Consider the following 22,802-nt stretch of genomic DNA (forward strand, 5'->3'; position numbering starts at 1 on the left):
TACATTCTCGCACTTTATTAGCTACAAAATAAACTTCTCTCCAGTGGAGAGGTGCCTCACCCTCTTTGGGAGTCCATTAGAGTGCAATCAGGTTGGGCAGCAGGCTGGTACCCCTTCATACCTAATGGCTACACATGCAGAATTATGCTGTAAATATAATAATTTTAAATGGACAGGAGAAATTGACCAGTGATAGGAATCCAAGGGGAATATTTCTCTGACATAAGAAATTACCAAGGAATTTGTGTTCTCTGAATTTAGACTTCTGCTTCCCAAACAGACATCAATTCAGCTGTTGGTTACATAATGCCCCCCCTTCTCTCCCATATATGCTCTATTTGTAAGTAACGGGAGGTGCAGTTACAATTCCATATTCTGAATGGATCAACACACTCAAGGTCTCTTTTGCACTCACACCCAGGCCACTGGAGACAGTGGACCTGTGCTCCCAGCAACCATTCAGTGACTCACGCTCATATTATGCAGCAGGTGTTCTTCAAAACATGGTTCGGGGTTTCCCCGGCATAACCCAGCTGGCAGATGGGAGGGACGGAGCACATGGGGAAGACACACTTCGGTACAACTTTTGTCACTTAACAGTAAACAACTTACTTTAACTCACTATCCTTTGGCCAGAACTGCTCCCATGGTCTCTCTTACCTGCAAGGGGGTCCCATAGCTCATCTGCATTTAGAGGAGGAGGAAACGTGTCTGGAAAGCATCTAACTAGCTTCTGCACATTTTCTGGGGCTTTGCCTCTGTTCAATCTTTTCTTTTTCCTTTCCTAGTTCTCTTCCTTCCCCTTCACCAAAGACATCATTCATGGGAAGGTGACAATCCAAATGTTTTTCTTTATGACTTCCTTTCTTTCCCTTTATGGAGGTAACACAAACTCGGTTTCAGATTCAATAAACATCATTCCGAGTGTACGACGTGGCAGGCATGCTACAAGGAACCACCGCCTACCTTAGGCCATTTAATGTAAGAAACAAACATTATAATCTGAGTTTTAAGATGAGAAACCGAGGCCCAGGAATTGGCAAAACATATACAGGATGTAATATCTCAGGTCAGCATCCCCATTCACTTTTATGATGGATTTACTAAGACATCTAACTGGCCCAATTCTTTTACCAGCAAATGTTTTTTCTTATTTATTTATTTTTTGGTCCCCATTTATTTTCTTGATTCCTTTCTCGTTTGCACTCTCCCTTCCAGTTTCCTATCCAGTTATCTCTCAACGAAACACCTCACTCTCTGTATCCCTGGTCATGCCTGTTATGAAAGAGAACAGTACTAGCAATATATTTGTATCAAGAAAAAGTATGTTGCTTTGTAAAGAAATCAGAAATAATAATATATAGCTGGTGGTAGCAATTTTTAAAGCCCTTGCAAAATCTCAGCCTCCCCACAAATTTTCCATTAAACCTGACTTTCTTGAGGAAATAATTTAGTTAAGCAATTTATTTTTTCTATCTTATTGGGGTTTATTCTGTTGTTGCTGTCTAATATGTATCATTTCTAGAGTCTGGCATTCTGTTAGTTTCATTATAAATGTGTAGCATTTCAGAAGCATTATTGTTATATATATTTCTAGCTAACCTAAGAACCTTGTAGCAATGTAAAACATTGCCTTCCTGGTGCAATTTTAAATGACTACAAAAAAAAAAAAATTCCCTGCACTAGCTTTAAAAAAAATGGACACTATCTCTGTGGCTCTTTTTTGAATTCTTTTTGTAACTTCATTTATCAGCTGATTCTTATCCAACACTGGAGCGTTTAAACTGATTTGCTACCTTCCCTAGAGTATTAGGTCTACAGATCATAACTTAGGCCCTTTTTACTTTATTTCATCTTTTCTTATATTTGGGGGGCCACCGACACCCGTGTTGAACTCAAGCTCAATCCCACCTCATTGCTGACACGGAACCAGGACTCACAGCTGGCTCTCTCCTTTTTTCCTATTCCCACTTTCACAGGATCTAGTCCAGTTTTGCAATCTTGGCTCTAGGCGGTTTGGGGCAGGTTGGGCTAATTTCTCTGAACTTTTTTTTCTTTCTTTCTGTGTCTTTGCAATTAAGAGTCATTCCTATATACCAGCCAAAGCCACACTTTGCAGGAAGATTGTTAAGACAAAAATGAGGTTCTGTGCGGGGCGCCTGGGTGGCTCAGTCGTTAAGCATCTGCCTTTGGCTCAGGGCGTGATCCTGGCGTTCTGGGATCGAGCCCCACGTCAGGCTCTTCTGCTGGGAGCCTGCTTCTTCCTCTCCCACTCCCCCTGCTTGTGTTCCCTCTCTCTCTGTTTGTCTCTCTCTCTGTCGAAGGAATAAATCAAATCTTTGGGGGGAAAAATGAGGTTCTGTGCATCTGACAGCTGTCTTCCAGGGTACAATACAGAAATGGCACTCCACAAAAGTGACTTTTCTATATTAATTATCTATTGCTACACAACAGATTATAACAAACTTGGTGGCTTAAGACCATGCCCACTTATTATCCTGTGTTGCTGTGAATCCGAGTCCAGGCCTGACTTAGCAGGGTCCTCTATTTCAGAGCCTCCCAGAGGCTACAATTAAAGTATTGGTCTGGTCTGGAATCTCATCTAAAGGCACAACAGGGGAAGATTTTTTTTATTAATGTTTTATTTCCGGGCTGATGCCGTTGTTGGCAGGATTCAGTTCTTCAAGGGCTGTTGGACTGATGGCCTCAGTTCCCACATGGCTGTTGGACAGCGGCTGTCCGTGATTCCTTGCCTCTTCTGGATGGCAATTTGCCTTATTAAAGGTAGCATGGGAGTCAGTCAATCAAGAGAATCTGCTGGCAATATGGAACTTACGATCTCTTATAACTAGTCACTAAGGTGAGGTCCCACCCCTTTGCCATAATCTATTACTTAAAAGCAAGTCACTAGGCTGGCCTATGCTTGAGGGGAGGGGATCACACAGGCATACATATCAGGGAGTGGAGACCCTTAGGGGCCCTCCTGAAGCTGGCCAACATACTTCTCAATCATATTGTTCCCTACACTTTAGCTTCTGCTATGTCTTGGCCAATATATTGGGTGTTTAGTATATAAAAAGACATGAAATATGTTTCCCTGTCATTTAAATAACTCACAGTAAAGGGGTTTATATCCGTTCTTCCATTAAGCCTCTTTTACGAAAGGAGCAGAGATATTAAGAGAGTGGACTTCACAGACATACTCAAAGGCTCTGTGTGTAATTTAATAATCAGGTACAGGGAACCCATGGAAGAGAAAATCCAGCAAGTTAATCAGTCATTAAAATCAGACTCCAGGCTTGGAGGACACAGTCTATCAACCAACCAATCCATACCTATTGTGCACTGTTTTCAAAATCTTTGCTAGTTGCCAGAGTCTGGAGTCTGGGGTGGGGGGGGAAGCTACAACAATTGAAAAGAAGCTTGATACACTGAAGCTGAGAATTAATTTAGTCCTCAATTATTTTGGTATATAAACAAATGTTGAAGCCAGCTCTTTAGGGGCAGGGGAAATTGAAAGAGAGGATACTTCAGGGACAGATGGGAAAACACACACACACACACACACACACACACACACACACAATACTGAGAGAATGCAAGGAAGAGAGGGCACTATCAGGAGGCCACGGGGACCGGGCGGCTCTAATTACAGAAGTTGGCCATGCATTTGGTTTTCTCCGAGATACAATGTATGGAAATGAGATGCAGGCGTGCACAGTTAGACTCGGGAGTGCTGTGGGACCAGGAAATATGATTATACCACATACAAATCATTTAAGTTCAGAAGAAGGTTAGCGGATGAGGGGCCAGGTTCATTCAGAGATGCATAATTGAACAAATATGAATCAAAACAGCAAGCAAGGGGAAAAATCAGCTATGGAATTCTTTTTTTCTTCCTTTTTATTTTCGTTTTCAACTGCAGCTCTATAGAGATGATAAGATGAGGATTTTAGAAAAACAAGTTTAATAATGGATATTTTCTGTACATGCCTTTCTTAAATAATGCTGAAAGCTATATAAACACTGAAGTATTAAAAGGGAATAAAAAGAAATATTCAGTGTTTACAGGTTTTTTTTAAAAAATAATACTGAACTCAAAGGTTCCTCATTCTGGTTTATGTTAATGTCAAAAAAGTGTCAGCAATACCATTAGTATTGGATTTTAAATGATTCTTATCAGCCAAAATCATACATTAGGCTTTCAAGTAAAGACGGTAGATTGACCCAGTGTATTTATGTTTCCTCTATTCCAAAACCTATTGAAATGACAGCATATATTTAATAAAAGAAATGAAAACCTGCAGTTCCACTCCTAGGTCTATACCCCAAAGAAACTCATACAGATGTTCGCAGAAAGACACATAACTGTAAGTTCATAGCAGCCCTATTCATAATAATTGCAAACTGAACACTAGCTGAATGCCCAGCAACAACAGAAAGTATAGATAAGTGGGGAATCATCTCATGTTGATATTAGATGCAACAATGAGGACCGACGAAGTAAATGCTTACGACATCATGGGTGAATCTCCAAATACGAGACTGAATGAAAGAAGTCAGACACGAAAATATATAGTATGGGACCCACTTATGTGAAGCATTACAACAGACAAAACTGATAATGGTGTTAAGAAGTGGAGCCGTGGGCAGGGCGAGGGCTAGTGACGATTCGGGCACAGAAGGCAGGTTTCTGAGATAGCCGATAAGTGTCTTTCCTTAACCTGGGAGCTGGTTATACAAGTGTGCTCTTTCCAAAAAGTAATCAAGGTATACTCTCATAATATGTGAGTTCTTCTGTATGTATATGTTTTGCTAACAAATTGTATATGTTAACAAATGAATAAATACATAATCATTAGCAGGGCTGGAAAGCCGGGCAGGGTGCCATCAGCCCACTTGGCCATCTTGGCATTTGTAAAAGATGGAAAGCTGATGGAAAGAATATAAGATGATGAAATACACAGACACTGAGAAAATTGCTAACACATGCAGGTGAAGAAGAGAATCTTTAAAGGGTGTGTTTTTTTTTTTTTTCCCATTAAAGTTCAAAGTAATCTCAAGATGACAGGCAGTGCTGTCATAAAAACAGAACCTGGGGGCTTGAGAAAATGTCCTGCTACCAAGACTGATCAAAGCAGATTCTTATTTACAAATATATGTTGATGATGGAGCATCCCCAAACATGGGAGACAGTCCACCCCTGTGAGAGAAAGCATTGCACCAAAACACCAAATTCAAACCCAGGAGGAAAAATAGCATGTGAAAAGGAAAACTGACTAGCAAAGTACGATCAATACAGTCCGAGACACCACTGGCAACATGCAGTCTTTCAGGTCAGGGGACATTTCTTCTATTAGGGTTCCTCACGTATTTTCTCCTCACTGTTCTGTCCTTGTGGAAGTCATATTCAGAATATTTTGAAGTTTTGTGTTTTATTTCAAACACATCTGTGTCTCCTACAATGCTTCTACCTATGGAATGTCACTGGAACAAGGTTGGGTCTGTTTGGCTGGGAATTGTGGGCTCACCAACAGTAGCAGGAAGGGTATCCTCTATATGCCTCAGCACCTTTATTTTTTTATTTTTTTAAAGATTTTATTTATTTATTTGACAGAGAGAGAGACAGCCAGTGAGAGAGGGAACACAAGCAGGGGGAGTGGGAGAGGAAGAAGCAGGCTCCCAGCAGAGCAGGGAGCCTGATGCAGGTTTCGATCTCAGGACCCTGGGATCACGCCCTGAGCCAAAGGCAGACGCTTAATGACTGAGCCACCCAGGCGCCCCTCAGTACCTTTATTTTTAAAAGTAAAATTTAATATCTACTTCATGGGATTGTAATATTGTTTAAAGGAAATATATCATAAAGTCTTCACCCTAGTGCCTAGGCAAACAACAAACATAATACCACCTCACCACTAAAATATTTAGCTTTGTTCTTGGGAAACACCACGTTTAAAAAAGAAAAGAAAAGAAAAGAAAAGAAAAGAAAAAGAGAAAAGAAACGAAACTTTATTGTATTCTACTACCCTTTTTGTCTAGTCACAGATTTTTACTTCATCTGATAGTATCAGTTGTTTTTGGCATTACAAGGCTAAGTAACACAACAGCGTTAAATCTTACATCGAGGGGCGCCTGGGTGGCACAGCGGTTAAGCGTCTGCCTTCGGCTCAGGGCGTGATCCCGGCGATCTGGGATCGAGCCCCACATCAGGCTCCTCCGCTATGAGCCTGCTTCTTCCTCTCCCACTCCCCCTGCTTGTGTTCCCTCTCTCGCTGGCTGTCTCTATCTCTGTCAAATAAATAAATAAAATCTTTAAAAAAAATAAATAAATAAATCTTACATGGACATCATGTTCTAACGTCAGCTTGCAAGGTGACTGGAATATTTACATTTATTCTTGGAAAACCTTTGGATGACATCCAGTATAAAAGTGTATACATGTATTTGACTACAACTTCGTAAGCAACTCTTCTTTAATCACTTATTTTCGGTCCTCATTTAATTCTTGAAATTCTATGATGAAGATGTAAACTGACCCACTTGCCTAGAAGTAAATGTTTCACTTCTTCCGTGGCTGGAAGGCCTTGAAAGGCATTAGCCTGTCCTCCCTGACCACTAACCGTCTCAGACGGAACACTTTCCATGGCTTGAGTTAGAGCAGGAGGGAAGACAGCTTTTAGTTCTTTTATCGCTCTTTCCCCTCTTTTCTGACTATTTATAATCGAATTAAAGTAAATGCATATTTACTGACTCCTTCATTGCTTTGGTTTTCCAACACTGTTCAAGTGAAAGGCTGGGCCCCACTTCCTGAGTCCCACACTTGTCTACAGCTAGGGCACTGACAAGCAATTGAATCTACCATTTTGCATGTGGAGAACAAGTTTCAGCTTTCCACACAGAACTCATGTCTAGCTATTTTCTTTGATGCAGGGAGCTTCCTCCTTTGGAGGTTTCCACGGGCCCCTTCAGTTTCAGAACCTGGATGGAAATGGCAGGCTGTGTTTTGGTAGGTTGGAACAGGGCTTGTGTAGAGCTCATGTTAGAATCAGTATTTCAGAAATCTCCTCTCACACCCACCTGCCCAAAGGAATCCAATTTTTCTTAATGCTGCTCAATGAGGGAGGGTCTAAAGAGCCACCTCTCAAAGGCAGACCAGTGCTAAGAAAATGAATAAAATGATAAAAAGCAGACTGAGAAGACGACCTGATATTTGGAGTGGAGATTCGTTAAGAGTCGGGCTTCAGGCAAAAGACATTGTTTTGGATTCAGATAATAATTTTTTTTTCTTCCCAAAATTTCATTGATGACTGTCATACTATAGTGCACGTAGCATGTATCATAACTGCAAAGCTCCCTGAACTTGCACAAACTAAGCATACCCACGTCACTAGCACCCAGATTAAAAAGAAATAGAATACCAGTTTTGTCCCTAGAAATTTCCCCCCATGGCCCCCTTCAAGTGACTACACTTTGCCCAGTGTAGCAACTCTCCTTCTGGCTGTGGAAGGTTTGCTTTTGCAACTTTGTTCCATTGCCTCCCAACAACAAGGCTTAGGAAAATTTGGTTAACCTGTTGCTTTCTTCATTTGCCATGTGGAGGAGTTCCATACCAATGTGGTAGCCTGGCACAGGGTTGATACTCAATAAAGACTTGGGATAAAGCTCTAAGAGGAAAAGAGGAGCTGCTATACAAAACCTAGTGGGAATGAACTGTGACTCAGAGCAGAGAAAATAGGGACCTGGACACTTAGGGATGTTTGTATCCAGTGAACTGTGATCATCCACGTTTTTCTTTTCTTTTTTCTTTTCATTTCGTTTTTCTTTTCTTTCCTTTCTTTTCCTTTCTCCTTCCCTTCCCTTTTTCCTTCCCTTCCCCGTTTCCTTTCCTTCCCTTCCCCGTTTCCTTTCCTTTCCTTTCCTTTCCTTTCCTTTCCTTTCCTTTCCTTTCCTTTCCTTTCCTTTCCTTTCCTTTCCTTCCTTTCCTTTCCTTTCCTTTCCTTTCCTTTCCTAAGTAGGCTCCATGACCAGCATAGACCTGAGATCAAGACCTGAGCTGAGATCAAGAATTGATGTTTAACTGCCTGAGCCACCCAGCGCCCCCCCCCCCCCATTTTTTCCCACATTTCTAATTAAAATCCATTTAGTATACTTCTTTACATTTTGGTTAGGGCATAATGTAGATATTTCAAAACTGTGCAGAATGTTCTATCACCTTTGCTTTTCGTTTCAGGATAATAAAAAAATTACAAATATTTGTCATTAAAAAGGGTGTTTATCTTTACTGGGTTGAGGACAACTGCTCTATTCACATTGTTCCACCCACCCGCTCTGCTTGGAACACTTTCGGGATCTTCATGCCTCTTTGCCCTGCTCAAGCCATTCCTTCCATTTGGAATGATCACCTGGAAGGAAACCATGACTTGATAGTAACAGATTTGACAAACCAAGCCAGGAACAGAAGTTGTCCCAAAATGTGTCAGACAGCCATTGTACAGAATTTAACAGTTTAGACACGGTTCAGGCTGTTGTTGATATTGGACAGGCTTAGAATCAGGGAGGACAGTGAAAATCACTACATAGAGTACAGCCTGGTTGGCAAGGAATATTCAGACTCAGGCAGGCAGCAACCCTGTCCCCATGGTGATCTGGCCATTCACGGCGGTACACCCTCGATGGAGGAAGTGACAGTAAAGTGCAGGGGCAACACCTGCCCAATGGGCTGGAATTTCATGAAGGACACTGGTTGTAGCTGATGGCTGGTCACTGGGAAATAAAACTACTAATAGATCCAGTTCTGTGTTCAGCACAGTAAACTCTGGTTTGCTAGGAGGTGCGGAGTGAAATTCACATTTCAAGTTGAATAGAGATCTGTTGTTGCATTAACCGGACATTTGCTAAGTGTCTAATACGTACCTGGTATAGGGAAGATGCAGGGAAAAACAAAGTTGACAGTCTTGGCCTCTACCCAGCTAATAGGATTTTTCAGTCAAGATTTAATTCCAAGGGAATTCCAAGGAATGCCTGGTGGCTCAGTCGGTTAAATGTCTGCCTTCAGCTCAGGTCATGACCCCATGGTTCTGGGATCGAGTCTTGCATCAGGCTCCCTGCTTGGTGGGAAATCTGCTTCTCCTTCTCCCCCCGCCCCACCACTTGTGCTCGCTCGCTCTCTAATAAAGAATAAAATCATCAAAAAAAAAAAAAGATTTAATTCCAAACTCTGGAGCAAGTAAAGCTGAGATTGGGATTCTGGCTGTCCTCGATGATTACTGAAAGACTGATATTGACCAGAATGTGTGGGGAAACCATAAGTAGACAAAGTTGTGAGTTAGAGGAGAATTGCTGCTGATTTAAACAGGCATGCTTCCCCATCCCTATGTCTCTACAAAGCATCTGCAGCATTCACCATCAAATTCAAATCTTAGTCCCTCTCAAAGTCTTCCCTGGTCTCTCAGCGAAAGGTCATTTTTCCTTCCTCTGAAATTATGTCTTCCTTCCTCTGAAACTAGATCATTCTTATGGAATTTCCCTACATTGTCTTTGTCTGTCATTATATGCGTGTGTCTTCTCTTGCTCGTATTACTGTGAACTACAAATCAGAGGCCATTTATTATAACACTGTTTATCCCCAAAGCCCATAATATAGTTCTCTACCCATAACTTATTTCCATAAATATTTATGAATTTGATCAGCTGGAGCACTAATGCCTGTGTTCATCTGTTCCACATTTTGACCTAGTCCTTGCAGATCATTTAGACTTGATTTTTCAGCCTACCAACCAATCTTTCCAAGTTTCACAAGTCATAAGTATACACCACCATTCAGAGATGCGGATACCTAATATACGCTCTTCAGGAATTTGAAAAATCCTCAAACTTTATATACATTATAGATTGCATTATATATAGATTACCTATAATTACATAAAACATGTGATCTTGCATACAATTATATGCATTATAAATATACATCATATAATACAAATATATAATATAAACGCATGCATATGTGTGTGTGTGTACATATTTGTTATATCTCCATACAACGCATGTACATATTATAGGCATACATGTATGAAAAATGTATATATATATATATATATGTTTGTGTATAGACATATAATGTTTTCATACACATGTACGTTCATTTCACACACAGGTACATTTTATAAACATAAAGTATTTTCTTCTGTCCTCCTGTTCTTTTATTTTCTCTTGAACTCCGGTCTCCCAAGCATTTTGAAAACCATTTTTTAAAAAACTAAAGATAAATCTGAGATGAACAAAAAGAACCTAAGGGATTGGAGGGCTTCACTCTTGGGGAAACGGTAGAAATGACCAAGCATGTGTAAGCAGCTAAGCTGCTGAGGGACTTTCAGAGCCTCGTGATTGACCGTTTTCTGCAAGGGATAAAATTTGGTCTTCTATGCTGTCCCACTAACAATGCACAGAGCTTTATCTGAAGAAGAGGAAGGAGGAGGAGGAGGAAAGACTTTTCTCTCATTCAGCCAAGAACATTCAGAGTCAGCTTTCATTTTAAATAATGATCATCGGTATAATCACGGCAGGAGAACACACCAAGAATCCCAGACTCTACTTCTTGGTCTACCTTGTGTCTGTTGTAGAGAAGTTCGGCTCTCCAGACTCAAGGAAACTAGGTATCTCTTTTAAAGTGTAATAGGGACTAACAGTAACAAAAGAATACATTGTATAACCCCACTCCTCTTCCATTAGCTTCAATAGGAAATCTTCTTAAAAAAAAAAAAAAAGATTATTTATTTGAGAGAGAGAAAACACAAGTAGAGGGAGGGGCAAAGGGAGAGGGAGAAGCAGACTCCCTGCTGAGCAGGGACCCTGAGGCAGGGCTCCATCCCGGGGTCCTGAGATCATGACCTGAGCAGAAGGCAGATGCTTAACTGACTGAGCCACCCAGGTGCCCCAATAGGGAATCTTCATATATCCCATCCAAGAGTGTAGATTTCCATCCAAAGCAACCCATCCTAGAATTATAAACAACTAAAGCCTCTTTGGGCCTCCCCAGTGGGGTGTCTGGCAGCCTGTAAACCTCCCCCTACTGAGTTCACCGATGTCAAGGAACATCCCTGTCCTCGCTCCTTGTGGCCTTGGACTCTTTCCCAGTGCCATTTTTAGAGGTAGACTTTGTTGTTTCTGGGACTCCAATCTATCCCTTGACCCTTTTAAAACGCATACAGATATATCACCTCTCTGTACCTCAAATTCTTAACATGAAATGAAAGCAAGGTAGGAGTTACCTTCTGAGGTTGTTATGAGGGAGTGAAATGAGTATGGATTTACATACCCCAGAGAAGAGTGTCATAAAAGTATTTGCTATTATTATGTATATTCAGTATATGCACAGAAGCCAAGCCTTTCTTACATATCCAAGCCAACGTCTCCCATCATCTGGAGTTTTCCACCAGCCTCTTAAGTGCCTGCTTGCTTGTACCTCTGACCTCTTGAATTCTCTCTATCTTGCACAAAGGAGCTAGAGTATCCTATTAAAGATTAAGTCATGCTCACAGTCTCTAGTGTTTTATCTGCCTCAGAAACACAGCCTAAGTTCTGACCATGGTTAAGGCCCTACAAGGAAGCATCTGACTGTTTAGAACTGACACAATTTGACATTCTGCTGCCTCTTTGACATTAACCACTACCATTCACGTGGTTACTTGCTGCTGCCTAGTCACAGTGACCAACCAGTTCTCTGTGTTTCTGCTGCAGGGCCTTTGCACTTGCCATTCCCTTTGCCTGGAAAGCTCTTTCTGCATATAGCCACATAGTTCATGTTCTTACTTTCTTCTACTTTCTGTTTAAATGTCATTTTTATCCATAGGGCATTCCTAGACACCTGCTTTAAAATGGAGAGCTAGGGGGGCGCCTAGGTGGCACAGCGGTTGGGCGTCTGCCTTCAGCTTAGGGCGTGATCCCGGCGTTATGGGACCGAGCCCCACATCAGGCTCTTCTGCTATGAGCCTACTACTTCCTCTCCCACTCCCCTGCTTGTGTTCCCTCTCTCGCTGGCTGTCTCTATCTCCGTCGAATAAATAAATAAAATCTTTAAAATAAATAAATAAATAAAATGGAAAGCTAGGGGTGGAATGCTAAGGTATGAATGTTTGTGCCCTCCACCCCCCAATTTAAATATTAAATGTCCACCATTTGAGGACATAGCCAGAAGGCTCTTCTATGAGCCAGGAAGAGGGTCTTCACCAGAATGAGACCACACTGGTGCTTTGAGCTCTGATTTTCCAAATTCCAGAACTGTGAGAAATATCAATTCTGTTGTTTATAAGTTACCAGTCTGGCAATACCAGTCTGAATGGACTAAGACAAGTACCTACCAATCTCTACCTTGTTTCATTTGTATTTAAAACACTTAGTGCTGTATGCCTTCTTATATATTTATTTGCTTGTTTTGTTTTCTTTTAATAATGAAGGCTTTAACCATCATTCTTCCTTTCTTCATTGCTATAGACTTATTCCCAGATCCTAGCAAAATACCTGGGATGATGAAGACACTTAATGAATAGTGGCTGAGTGGAGAAGCAAATTCAACATTGATTTAATTTTAGAAAACCTTTTAGTAGTTGCTCACGTTAATAGATTAAAGGGGAAAATCCTTATGATCTCTTCAATGGAAGGGGAAAAATGGATAAAATTTAGCATCTATTTATAATAATAATAAAACTCTCTTCAAACTTGGAGTAGAAGGAAAGTCTCTATCCTAATAAAGATTATCTATCAAAAACTCATTAGACTTTATAATAGACACTTAGAAGCACTACTTTTAAATCAGAAACAAACAAAAATATTAGAAATCACCACTTTTATTCAATATTCTTTTGGAAGTCTTTACCAGTAAAATAAGAAAAAATATTAAGCAAATAAATATTGATCATAAGGGAGAATATTAATACATGCATAAAAAAAGCATGGGAATTGACAGTGAATTTACTAAAATTAAGAACTTAAAAGGTATAAAATAAAAGAATTTAAAAAGTATAGCTAGGTTTCTGGACATAAGACCAAAATTTAAAAAAAGGGTAAAGTCTTATACACCCTCAATACACAATCCAAAGTGTAATTTTCCTAAAGCTTTTAAAAGATTTTATTTATTTGAGAGAGAGAGAGAGAGAGCACATAAGCAGGGGGAGGGGCAGAGGGAGAGGGAGAAGCAGACTCCCCGCTGAGCAGGGAGCCCGATGCAGGGCTGGGGCTCTATCCCATGACCCCAGGATCATGACCTGAGCCAAAGGCAGACGCTTAACCAACTGAGCCACCCAGGCGCCCCACAAAGTGTAATTTTAACACACCATTTACATTCCCAAAATGTTAGAAACTTAATAAACTTCGGATAACTCTAACAACAAAGATACATGGAGAAAATGATAAATCTTTATTTAATGGCATAAAGTAAATGATTTTAGTAGGTTTACTCAATATTATAAAAACGTAATTCTCTCCAAATTAATCTATACAATTTAATGCCATTGCAGCCTAGATCAGATATAAGCAGGTATTTCAAAGACAAATAAGATTCCAGAATAAGCAAAAATATTTCCAACTAAGTGTTGATTTTTTTTTTTTTTTACCAACAAATAAAATCACAAAGGGATATCAGTTTGCTTGAACTATGTTGGAAAAGAAAATCACTTTAAGACAGAAGCGGGGAGCCTGGTGGCTCAGTCAGTCAAGCGTCTGACTTTTGATTTTTGCTCAGGCCATGATCTCAGGCCCCAGCCCTGCACTGGGCTCCCCAATTCAGCAGGGAGTCTGCTTGAGGCTTTCTCTCTCTCTCTCTCTGTCCCTTCCTACACTCCTGCTCTCTCTCTAAAATAAATAAGTCTTTGAAAAGATAAAAAGAGAAATAAAAGGCAGAAGCTACTGAGAGTTTGTATGCTTATGAAACATTAATCAGGCCATCCCATTCACTTGTGTGAACGTGAATTGGTGCAACCACTTTGGAAAAAAAGTAGGCATCCTCTTGTAAAGCTGAAGAGGCTTTGTTGCTGTTTGTTGTTGGACTTCCCATTCATTTCCATCTCTGTCCAGTCCCAGTATATGGTATTTTATAAAAGTATAAATACAGAGATCAATAGAACTGAATGGGGAGTCCAGAAATAGATTCAAACACATATGGTCAACTGATTCGCATAAAATGTACCTAGTGATAGAGGAAACGAAAGTGGTTTTGTTTTTGTTTTTATGCAAATAGTGCTGAAACAACTGATATTCATATAGAAAAAGTGAGCCTGAACAATTACCCCACATTGCATGCACAAATGAACTCACAATGAAACACAGGACTAAATGTCAAAGCCAAAACTATAGAACTTCTAGATAGAAACTTTGGAGGAAATTTTTATACAATGCTGACAGCATTAACCATAAAATGAGTTAATTTGGACTACATTTAGATTAAAAACTTTTCCTCTTGGAAAGATACCACCAGAAAAACTAAAGATGAGCTATTGAATAGAAGAAAATATTGACAAAACACACATCTGATAAAGAATTGTAACCAAAATAAACAGAAAAATTCTTACAAACCCAAATAAGAACACAACTGAATACACAGGAGTTAAACAAGCCCACCATATGAACCCACCAGTCCTTTCTTAGATGTTTACCCAAAAGGAATGAAAATAGGTGCCTGCACAAAGACTTGTACATGAATGTTCTTAATGGCTTTATTGACAATAAGCAAAAACAAGATGTGATCCAAATGCCCAAATACCAGAGAGAATGGAGGGACATGGTGTGGCATAAGGTATGCAATGGAAGGCTCTTTGCAATAAAAGTAGTAAACGACTAAAACAGTAACAACTGGATGAATCTCCATGGGTGAATCAGGACGCTCAATGCGAGGATCAGCTATAAAAACGGTGTGCTTCCATTTATATAAAGTCTGAAAAATGCAAACCAACCTATTTTAACAGAAGGTAGATCACAGCAGTTGCTTGTGATCAGCCTGGACTGGAGGCCAGGATGGATTGGCAAGGGAAAAGAAAAGTTTTAAAGGTGATGGAAACGGTCCACATATTTATGATGGTGGTGGTTTAACAGGTGTATTTATCTGTCAAAATTCATCACATCTGGGGCACCTGGGTGGCACAGCGGTTAAGTGTCTGCCTTCGGCTCAGGGCGTGATCCTGGCGTTATGGGATCGAGCCCCACATCAGGCTCCTCCGCTATGAGCCTGCTTCTTCCTCTCCCACTCCCCCTGCTTGTGTTCCCTCTCTCGCTGGCTGTCTCAAACTCTGTCAAATAAATAAATAAAATGTTTAAAAAAAAAAAAACTCATCACATCTGCATTTTAAATGGATGCTGTAATTGTACATAAATTTTACTTCAATAAATTTGATAAAAATGACATCATTAAGAAAATGAAAAGGCATGTCACTGGTAAAAATATTTCTAATATATATAAGAATACACATTAGAAACATATATGTATTATATATAATATATATACACCCCATGTATATAAATATATGTGTGTGTGTATATATATACACATACAAAACTCTTGTATCCAGAATATATGAAGAATATTTTTAACTCAATAATAAAAACACAACCTAATTTGGAAAAAAAGACAAAAGATGTCAATAGACACATTACAAAGAAGATATTTGAATGGGGGGCGCCTGGGTGGCACAGTGGTTAATCGTCTGCCTTCGGCTCAGGGCGTGATCCCGGCGTTACGGGATCGAGTCCCACATCGGGCTCTTCCGCTATGAGCCTGCTTCTTCCTCTCCCACTCCCCCTGCTTGTGTTCCCTCTCTCGCTGGCTGTCTTTCTCTGCCGAATAAATAAATAAAATCTTTATAAAAAAAAAAAAGAAGAAGATATTTGAATGGACCAATAAGCACAAGGAAAGAAGCTCAACAGCGTTAGTCCTCAAGGAATGCAAATTAAAATCGCAGTAGCTACAATTAAAAAAAGAAAGAAAGAAACTAAACCCACTTAGTGGATGTAGATTAATGGAAGCATTCATGCATTTCTGGTGTGAATGTAACATAGTGCAAACACTTAGAAAATGTTCAAGAGTTAAACATAAGCTTACATACAACGGTAAGATTTATATATATACAGTAAGTTTTACATATAACCCAATAATTTCTCCTCTCTATATACATCCAAGAGAAATAAAAGCATAAGCCTGCACAAAGAATATGCCCATGCTTGTACATAAATATTTATAGTAGCTATATTAACAATAGCTAAAAATAATAGAAGCAACTCAACTGCCCATCAACAGGAGAGTGGGTATGCAAATTGTGGTCTATGATGAAATGTAACTCAGAACAAAAAAGGAACTACGTACTTATACATGAAACAACATGGATAAATCTCGAAAACATCATGCTGTGCAAAAAAAGCCAGAGATACCAAGTATATAAACATAAACTAAGATTATACTTACATGAAATTCTAGAACACTCAAGAATAATCTATGTCAGCTGAATTTGGTTATTTGGGGCATAGGGTTAGGAGAGGGGCCATTACTTGCAAAAGAGCACATGGGAGCATTTGGGGGTAATGAACACGTTCTCTATCTTGATTATGGGCATATAGACTTATTAAAGAATATCCAACTGTACACTTAAATTTGTGTGCATTTTATTGTATGTAATTATACCTTAATGAAGTTGAATTAAAAAATTCAGAAGTGTGGTTAACATAGGAAAGAGTAAAGGGCATCCAGAGGGCTTCAAAGGCACTGGCGGTATTTTTATTATCAGGTGATACGGAGTGGGTTTGGTACAAGGGTACGAGGGTTTTTGTTGTATTATATTTTAAGCCTTCTATATGTACGTCATATCTGTACTTTGTATGGATGAAATACTTCATAATAAAAAATAAATTAGCTGTGGTCTGGGAGATGATAGGACCATGCATGTAACTGACAAATATTAATATACTGACTATATTAAAAATTCCTGCAAATCAATAAGAAAAGATAAATAATCCAATAAAAATTGGGCAAGATCTATGAGAAGGCAATTCAACAAGGAGGAAATATGAAGGTCAATATACATATAAAAAAAAAGCTCCACTCAATAATAGTCATGGAAATGCAAATTAAAACCATAATAAGACACCTATGATCACAACCAGAACATCACTAATAAAAAGGTTTGATAATAGTACATTCTGATGAGGGGTGTGAATTTAAATTGATAAAACCACCTTGAAAAGCAAATTTCAAGTCAAGCTGAAGAAGCGGCATATTCTGGTCTAAAGGAACTCTCCTACAGGTGCTCAAAGGTATGTATAAATGTTCCCATCAGCAATGTTCATAATAGTGGTGAAGAAAAAGGAGGAGGAGGAGGAGGAGGAGAGGAAAGACAAGCTAAATGTCTATCACCGTTATACTTTCAGTGGAATACTATAATACAGGAGAACAAATGTTAAAATGTGCAAATTTCAAATCATAGTGTTGGGTGAAATGTTGTACCATACTTACGAATCTATACCATACCTCTTAATATTATATATGAATACATAATACTATGTTATATATATATATATATAAAGTTTAAAACCATCCTAAATATTATTAGCTATGTAATCATGAAGGAATTCTTAGCAACGATCAGCTTAGAGATACTATGAGGACAGTGGTTTCTCCTAGTTGGGGAGGGTATTAAGAAGACCGCAATCAGCACGAGGTACACAGGCTTCAATCTTTCAGTGATAATTGCTTCTTAAGTTGAGCATTTACTACATGAGTGTTCATTATGAAGGAAGTAGATGTGGGGGGTTGTCTGGCCCCAGGAAGCAGCCTTCTGGTGGATAAGATGTGATTGAACTCTTTTCCTCCAGACACAGCTCAGTTCTGAGAGCCTGACAGGACTAATGATTTGGAATGGCAACCGATCCTGTTTTATCCCAAGACAACTTCAGTTTTCCTGGGTACAGAAACTGGTCTTAAGATGCAGGTATAGCATACAGGGATTCAAGTAGAAAGCTGTCAAATCAAGTAGAGATGATCATTTCACATTCACAAAAGTTCAGCTACACAGAAAGTCTCATAAATGTCCTACATTCGTGTGCCTCATAACACAGGATCCCAATCCACGACCAAGGCTTATACCTCAACTATGTAATGAACACTCACAAGTCAGAAAGAAAACCTACGCCAACAAGATACGCAGACAAAGCTCAGGAACAAAAGACTCAGAAAATAGATACGAAGCACTAAAATATATACAAACATTTCTTCCAAGTAGCTAGTACACTGCAAATTAAGCAAAAAGGCAGCTTTTCCATCAAGCAGGAGAATGTAAAAAAACAAAGAGAACACTGCTGCACGGAGTGCAGTAAGAATGACATTTTCCAATGCAGCTTCAGAGAATGAAAATTAATAAAATCTTTCTGGAAAGTACATCGTTAAAGTACATTAATAGTTTTAAAATATTCATATGTTCTGGGCAAGTAATTAATATTGTGGAATATAATTTAAGCAGATAGGAAGATGTGCAGACAAAGGCTTATTTGCTTTGGAATCTCACATGTTACGTGCTTCGAAAAACTGGATTATATTTAAAGGAAATGTTGAAGGGAAATGCAGAAGAAAGCAAGATGGGAATGGACAAAGAAATTCAAAAAGGGCTCCCCCTTTCCAGGTAAATACTCCAAAAGAAATGGAGAACACATATTGGTGGAAAAGGTTTTTATGAAGCATTGTTTATAATATTTAATAATTAGATAAAGCTTAGATGTTCATCAGGAAAAAATAATTATCTTCATAGAGTTGTATTTTAAAAATAGTATGCTACATAATTTTGCATTTTTAAAAATATTTTATTGATTTATTTACTTGAGAGAGAGGCAGAGAGCAGGAGGAGGAGCAGAGGGAGAGGGACAGGCCAACTCCCAGCTGAGTATGGTGCCTACCTGGCCTGCAAGACTCAGTCTCAGGACCCTGAGATCATGGCCTTGGCCGAAATCAAGAGTCAGGCACCCAAGGGATGGAGCCAGACAGGTGTCCCCATAATTTTGTATTTTAAAATAATATTAAAAGCAAGGGGGATGAGTAAGGACACAAAATATTTAACCAAAAAAACCACAGGGCAAGGCGCTGTGTTTCCTATGGTGCCAATGTTCTATTACATGTGGGGGGTGGGATAGACATCTCTGTTTGCAGATGAAAGAAATCAAAGAGGCATATTTCCTAACAAGTCACTCTAATATCCCTGTTTCATTCTACAATTTAGGAGAGAAGTTGGTGACCCAGAGGAGCCCCAGAAGTTGCTTTGTAAATATTGTCAGAGGTTTAGACTTCAGGGGGAAGCTACCTTAGCTGGATTTTCTGGGTCATTTCCCCTCACAATTTTTGCAGCTTCTTTGCAGTGTAAAACTGACTTTGCTATTCATACGCCCAGCAACCAATGCAGTTTTCAGGAATGTTCCCCCAGGTGGCAAAACTCCCCCTTCAAATGGCCCATTAAGTAGAGTTTAAAATCCCAACACCGCAGAAAAACAGCAATCAGCATGCAGCTCCGTAACTCCTGGCTGCCCCCTCTAAACAGGTAGTTAAATTCTTGTATCAAACAATTCCTCAAAGGATATTGGCTAACATACCACTCCTGGTTTGAGACTAGGATCTTATCATTGAGTTGAGCAGCTCCAGGAAGGTAAAACATTCAAGATGGAAGGTAAGGACAGTCACTATAATAAAGTTTTCTTACTTTTAAGAAACCTCTTCCAGGTCTTTGATCCCAACAATTTTTCAAGCAGTATTTGAGGATATGTGCATTAGGGGAGACAAAGAGGGAAATAAGGGAGAAATTATTCTTAGCTGCTAAAAAAAAAAAAAAAAAAAAAAGTCTCTTAATGGATCCCAGCAAAAATCCCTCAGTGGCAATCTCTGATGGAAGGTGGGGAGAGAGGGGCGTGGGTAGGATGGAGGCGGCGGCGGGGGGGCGGGGGGGTGTTCTTCACTGCAAGATTGTTTCAAGTTCTCCAACAAACTGCTACTATGCTGCTTTTAATTATTGGCTCGCTTACCTGTGTGTTTGCAAATAATCCCGAATACACGATTATTCCCAAACCGCCTCATATGTTAATATGGTCAGATGCCCTTGTAATTTGAGGATACTTGGGGAAATGTATTTGCTTCACAAGTGTGGATACACCCATTATCCTGTTAGAAGTGAGGCACCCCTGGATTTATGTTTGCATTTTGAACGCTGCCCTGCATTTTCCATATCGCCGAACGGATTTTTCTTAAAGAGATAGTTTATATTTTAATTGCTCAGGTGGATATGTCTTAGTATTTTAATAGTTCAGGGACAAATGGGCAAAATTTACAGAAATTGTTTGCCTTTAATGGCAGATGAGATGAAAAGGACACCAAGCATTGCAAGTAAGATTTTACTACTCAGTGTTGCACACCAGTGTAGAGGAATAAAGTTTTTCTCCCTGCATCAATTCTAGAGTCCTCCACACAGACACATTAATACTTTCCCTCAATTTTTATGTGAATGTGAAAGTGAGAGCTCATTAGATTATTTCCATCAGCCTTCTGCCTCAAATCTCTACCTCTTGTGGGGTCCCCTTACTGGGCCCATTGGTCTATGCAAGTTCATATGTGTCTCTAAGAAGAAAAGCGTTGAAGATGGGAAGCATAAAGAGGCATGGTGCCCCTGCCAGCCTGAGAGGCCTTATTGGTATTTATTTTAGATGACCAGCAAACAATAATCCAAAATAATTGCTAGCCTTTCCCTGTTGCCTAAGCCTGAGCTTGACCTTAAGGATGTTGTTGTGATCATGGGAACTTCAGGGACCACATGTCTGCTCCTCCAACTGGGGGATCCATTCTTGGAGCTTGGTTTCTACTCTGATCCATATTTTGGTTCTGAGTAGGTAACTTTTCTGAGTTACCACTATTCCTGTAAGGGAGTCATTCTTGTATTACCTTGCTCCAAGGACTGGACTTGGTCCTTAAACCCTCAACCTAGAAAACCAGGCTCTACAGCTCATAGCCACCTCCCAGAAGCTTGTCTCAATGCTTCATTGTTAAGTTTGGCCTGTCTTCTACTTTTAGGACTGATCAAATGCATATAAAAATCATCGCGAACATTGCATAATGTATAGAATTGTCGAATCACTCTGTTGTGTACCTGAAACTAATATAACATCATATATCAAGTATACATCAACCATAAGTATATATCGACTATACTTAAATAACAAAAATTTACAAAATTATGTTAAGAGTGGCATATCAAGAAAACAATAAATTTTTGTGTAAGTACTCTTGAGATAGGGAAACTGAAGGACTCTATAAAAGTCTGCTTTTTGCTCCTTTTCCTGCTTCTATTCTTGCTGGGACCTGCACCTCCACTTTCCACATGCCTCAGAATGCACACAGTGTACGTCCTCCCTGTAAGGGACAAGGAGATAATGATTTCTCTAGAACAGATAACATCTAGGGAAGGACCAGGTGAGAATGGCTGGAAGAAGCCACCATACGCATATCCCATGCCACCAGCACTAGACGTCTGGACACCAGGATCCCCTGGCTCCAAGGAATAACCCCTGGGCCCTTGTTTTTGGTCTAACTGGTCGCTGGATGTCTGAGAGAATGTGTACCCCTAGACCCCAAACAAAGATGAGACACCCTCGTCTCCTTTCTGAGCCTCCTGGACACACTGTCTGGACCTTCACTCTCTATACCCTCAATAAACTCAGCTTTCACCTCCTGCTGGCTTGCATTTGATTTCTATCCCGTGTGCAGCCAGGGACCCTCTTTTCTGGTCCTGTGGGACCCCCTCTGGGTCCTCGGATCCAGGCTGCTGGCATCAATATTTGATGGAACAACTGGAAATTTGTTTGGAAAAATATGGGAAAATGTTACTTCATCATTTATAGGAACAGAAATATGAAATCTTTATTAAGATGCAAAGGACATATACACATACCCTATAAATAACAGAAGGAAACAATGGAAGATGTAACTGTCAATGCATTAAAATGTGTACCACCATAGAGCAAATCAGTAAACCCAGATTAAAAGGGATCAACCAGCTGAGAAAATATAATATGCTCCAAATGTAGTATGAGATCTTTTAAAAGATACATATAGATACTTAGGCATCTTCGAGAAAAGAAGATATACATCTCAGGTAAGAAAAGCAACAAATATGTGCAAAATATGAACCAAATACAATTTTCAGAAAATGGTCAATATGTGCAACATATATACAAAATCCAAGAGATATAACATGAACAAAATAAGATGTTTGTAAATGGCAAATACGCATTGTGTATAAATATACATATGCACGCATGTGTGTGTTTAGGTATAAATTCAACCCTCTTTGTAATCAAGAGATACAAAGTAACATGAAATACAGATTTTGTCCATCAATTTAAAAGAGTTTAATACGAGAAAATAAATAATATTCTCGAGATCAGTGTGACTAGATATTCTTACATTTCACTAGTGTGAGAGAGCTTTGGAATCATTTTCCCTTTAAAACAATTTGGCAATATGCATCAAAATATTAGACCAGCTAATTCCATATTTAGAAATTTATCCTAAGAGAAGGGCATGAGAAAATTAGCAAAACAACTAATGTTTCCACTACTGTTTATTATAAAATATTTAAAATAATCTAAATGCCAACAATAAGTTAATAGTTAAATAAACTAAGATACTTGACAAAAAGCCATGAGATGACTTAACTATTAAAACTCATTCTGGGGCCCCTGGGTGGCACAGCGGTTAAGCGTCTGCCTTCGGCTCAGAGCGTGATCCCGGCGTTATG

The sequence above is a fragment of the Ursus americanus genome, chromosome 28, assembly GCF_024610735.1.
Source record: "Ursus americanus isolate L20-20 chromosome 28, mUrsAme1.1.p, whole genome shotgun sequence".
Classification (NCBI taxonomy): domain Eukaryota; kingdom Metazoa; phylum Chordata; class Mammalia; order Carnivora; family Ursidae; genus Ursus; species Ursus americanus.